Source organism: Lepisma saccharinum, chromosome 5, assembly GCF_977018435.1.
Source record: "Lepisma saccharinum chromosome 5, izLepSacc3.1, whole genome shotgun sequence".
Lineage (NCBI taxonomy): Eukaryota > Metazoa > Arthropoda > Insecta > Zygentoma > Lepismatidae > Lepisma > Lepisma saccharinum.
This window is the reverse complement of record NC_139233.1, coordinates 95,875,443-95,880,445: the sequence shown is the minus strand read 5'-3', so window position 1 is coordinate 95,880,445 and position 5,003 is coordinate 95,875,443. Positions and strand designations below refer to the sequence as shown.

Here is a 5,003-nt window from a genome sequence, read left to right as displayed (position 1 = left end):
ACCGCAGTTCTACTATTATTATCACTACCAGTTCTAGCAGGAGCAATTACTATACTATTAACAGATCAAAATTTAAATACCTCATTTTTTGACCCGTCCGGTGGTGGAGACCCAATCTTATATCAACACCTATTCTGATTCTTTGGACACCCAGAAGTATATATTCTAATTCTACCAGGATTTGGAATAATTTCACATATTGTAACTCAAGAAAGAGGTAAAAAAGAAACATTTGGTGTCCTTGGAATAATTTATGCAATAATAGCAATCGGATTCCTAGGATTTATTGTATGGGCACATCATATATTTACTGTAGGAATAGATGTTGATACACGAGCATATTTTACTGCAGCTACAATAATTATTGCTGTACCAACAGGAATTAAGGTATTTAGATGAATTGCAACACTACATGGAACACAAATTAATTACTCTCCATCAATATTATGAGCATTAGGATTTATTTTCATATTTACAATAGGAGGATTAACAGGAGTAGTGTTAGCAAATTCATCACTAGATATTGTACTACATGACACATACTATGTTGTAGCACATTTTCATTATGTACTATCTATAGGAGCAGTATTTGCTATTATAGCAGGACTAGTACATTGATTTCCACTATTTACAGGAGTAATAATAAATCCAGATTGATTAAAAATTCAATTCATCTCCATATTTATTGGAGTCAACTTAACATTCTTTCCACAACATTTTCTAGGATTAAGAGGAATACCACGACGATATTCGGATTATCCAGATGCATATACAATATGAAATATTGTTTCAAAATTAGGGTCAATCTTATCATTTACAGCAGTAATTATTATAATTTTTATTACCTGAGAAGGCATGACAAGCGCCCGACCAACATTATTTAATCCACAGCAAGCATCATCAATTGAATGATATCAAATATCGCCTCCTTCTGAACATACATATTCAGAACTTCCAATACTACTTACTAACAACTAATCTTTAAGGTGGCAGAGAAGTGCATTGAATTTAAGCTTGAAATATAAGGGGTATCCCTTACTTAAAAGTGGCAACCTGAAATCAAATAGGACTACAAGATAGATCCTCCCCACTAATAGAACAAATAATATTTTTCCATGACCACACAATATTAATTTTAATTATAATTACAGTATTAGTAGGATACTTAATAGCATCATTATTTAATAATAAATTAACAAACCGAATACTTTTAGAAGGACAAACGTTAGAAATAATATGAACAATTATACCAGCAATTACCCTAGTTTTTATTGCCCTGCCCTCTCTACGTTTATTATATTTGTTAGATGAAATTAATCAACCTTCATTAACCCTTAAAACTATTGGGCATCAATGATACTGAAGTTATGAATACTCCGATTTTATAAAGGCAGAATTTGATTCATATATAGCCCCAACAAATGAAATATCTATAGACTCGTTTCGATTATTAGATGTAGATAATCGAACAGTACTACCAGTTAATATAGATATTCGAGTACTAACTACATCTGCAGATGTATTGCATTCATGAGCCATGCCATCCATAGGAATTAAGATAGATGCCATTCCAGGACGACTTAACCAAGCAGGGGTAAATATTAGTCGAATTGGTCTATTTTTTGGACAATGTTCAGAAATTTGTGGATCTAATCATAGATTTATACCAATTATTGTTGAAACTACAACTCACAAATCTTTTATTAATTGATTAATAAAAATTATACAAGAATCATTAGATGACTGAAAAGTAAGTAATGGTCTCTTAAACCACAAAATAGTAATATAACAACTACTTCTAATGAAAAGAGTTAGTTAATATATAACATAGGAATGTCAAACCTAAATTATCTTTGTAGATACTTTTTATCCCACAAATATACCCATTAAACTGAATTATTCTATTTACAATATTTATATTAATTTATTTTCTATTTATAGTTGTCAACTATTATAATTATAATAAATTATTAAATAATAACAATTTTAAAATAGAAAATAAACCAAGAATTAAATACTGAAAATGATAACAAGATTATTCTCATCATTCGACCCAACATCATCAATTATAAATATATCACTAAATTGAATAAGAACATTCTTGGGATTATTAATAATCCCAGCCCCATTTTGATTAATACAATCACGAACCTCTATATTATATAATATAATAATAATAAAATTACATGAAGAATTTAAAACATTTTTAGGAATAGTTAGTCACCAAGGAAGAACTCTAATATTTATTAGTATATTTTCAATAATTTTATTTAATAATTCAATAGGATTATTACCCTATGTATTTACTTGATCAAGTCACTTAGTCTTTACCCTAACCCTGGCCCTACCAATATGATTATCATTTATGCTATTTGGGTGAATCAATAATACAAAACATATATTAGCACACCTAGTACCGGAAGGTGTGCCAGCACTATTAATACCAATCATGGTAGGTATTGAAATGATTAGGAATCTAATCCGTCCAATAACTTTATCAGTACGATTAGCAGCAAACATAATAGTTGGACACTTAATAATATCAATAATTGGAAATACAGGAACAATATTAGAAATTATTGGGCTTTCAATATTAATTTTAGCACAAATTATATTAATTATTATAGAAACAGCCGTAGCATTTATCCAATCTTATGTATTTGCCTTATTAATTGCTATTTATTCTAGAGAATCAAAATAACTAATGTCAGCAAACCAAAACCACCCATATCACTTAGTAGATCAAAGCCCATGACCAGCAGCAGGAGCCGTTAGAGCAATAATATTAACAACAGGGATAATTAGATGATTCCACCAACAAAATATAGTACTATTATTAATAGGAATAACAACTATGCTCCTTACAATAATTCAATGATGACGAGATATTTCACGAGAAGGAACATATCAAGGATTACATACAAATCAAGTTATAATAGGACTACGATGAGGTATAATTTTATTTATTATTTCAGAAGTATTATTTTTTGTATCATTCTTTTGAGCATTTTTCCATAGAAGCTTGTCCCCGACAATTGAACTAGGAATATTATGACCACCAAAAGGGATTACTCCATTTAATCCAATACAAGTACCTTTATTAAATACAGCAATTCTGCTAGCCTCAGGAGTAACAGTAACATGAGCCCATCATGGATTATTAGAAAAAACCACTCACATACAACGCAAGCACTTATATTAACATTAATATTAGGAGTATATTTTACTATTCTTCAAGCATATGAATATTATGAATCCCCGTTTACTATTGCTGATGCAGTATATGGATCCACATTCTTCATAGCAACAGGATTTCACGGACTACATGTTATTATTGGATCAACATTCCTAGGGGTATGCTTAGCTCGACACATCTTATGCCATTTTTCACCAACACATCACTTCGGATTTGAAGCAGCAGCATGATATTGACATTTCGTAGATGTAGTATGATTATTCCTTTATATTTCAATTTATTGATGAGGTAGATAATTTACTTAGTATATTTAAAGTACGCTTAACTTCCAATTAAAAATATTATAATAAAATAAAGTAAATAATTAATATAATCATAAGTACCTCATTATTAATTATAATAATCACATCAATTGTAATAATATTATCCACACTACTATCAAAAAAAATAATTACAGACCGAGAAAAAAGATCGCCGTTTGAATGTGGATTTGACCCAAAATCCTCAGCACGAATTCCATTCTCTATAAAATTCTTTCTAATTGCAGTAATTTTTCTAATTTTTGATGTAGAAATTGTATTACTATTACCAATAACAGTTATTATTACTAATTCAAAACTAATATATTGACTATGTGTCAGACTCCTATTCCTATTAATTTTACTTTTAGGTTTATATCATGAATGAACCCAAGGATCACTAGAATAAGCATGCTGGAGTAATAGTTAATAATAACATTTGAGTTGCATTCAAAAGGTATTGAATAATTCAATTTACTTTATTGAGCAAGAAGCAAAAGCAAACAGCTTCGACCTGAATAAATTGGTATATATTACCCTTGCTTACTTGACTGAAGACAAAGGAAGGCGGCATATTAATGTTAATAATAAAATTAGGATTATTTCCTCAGTTAAGGGGTATATTATTAAGTGGGGGCTGCTAACTTCCATCTTTAGTGGTGAAATTCCATTAATACTCTTCACATTATTTCTTTAGAATAAAATTACATTATCTTTTCATGATAAAGCTGGACTTTAAATAAGTTCAAGAAGTGCTTACAGAATTATTTTATTCTTCCTAATAACTTCAATATTATGCTTTATTATAAGCTATATAAACACACATAAATCATTAATAAAATTACTATTAACAATGAAAATATAAAATAAATATTAAAATAGTTAGAATGTATTAGTTGGATATTTAAAGAATATGCATTTATACACTCCCTGCCCCCCCATAAGTTCACTTCATCCATAATCAATAGCCTTAATATATAGGCCTCCGGTAAAAAATGAACTACCAATTAATCCACCAGAGGATAAATAAGGTAAAAATCATATTCCTCCTAATAAATAGTATACTATTTTATTATTAAAAAATGGATAAATTTTGAACAAGAAAGATGTGATATTATGCCCAATTCACCCCCCTAATAAAATACAAATAATTGCCCCTATCTTTAAATTAAGAGGAATAATAATAACAAAAACAGAAGGAAAGACTAATCATGTTAACCCAGAGCCACCTACAATAGATAAGAGTAATAAGCCTAACATACCTTTAAATATACCTCAACCCCCATCATCAGAAAAGAATTGAAATGATGCACCTCTATAAGATTTACCAACTAAATAATAATTTAATCGAAAACTATAAGCTATAGATATACCCGTAGAAATTCATAATAAAACAAATATTACTAAATTAAAAGAAGATATACTTAATATTTCCAAAATTAAATCCTTAGAATAAAATCCTGCCAAAAACGGTATTCCACATAGGGCAAGACTAGAAATTATTATAC

At 29.1% G+C, this 5,003-nt stretch overlaps 2 pseudogenes; both read left to right on the top strand.

Annotated features, from left to right (window-relative positions):
* The first annotated feature begins 1,042 nt into the window (after nt 1-1,042).
* LOC145988160 (cytochrome c oxidase subunit 2 pseudogene) lies at nt 1,043-1,711 on the top strand (annotated as a pseudogene).
* Nucleotides 1,712-2,023: 312 nt separating this feature from the next.
* LOC145988432 (ATP synthase subunit a-like) lies at nt 2,024-2,701 on the top strand (annotated as a pseudogene).
* Nucleotides 2,702-5,003: the final 2,302 nt, after the last annotated feature.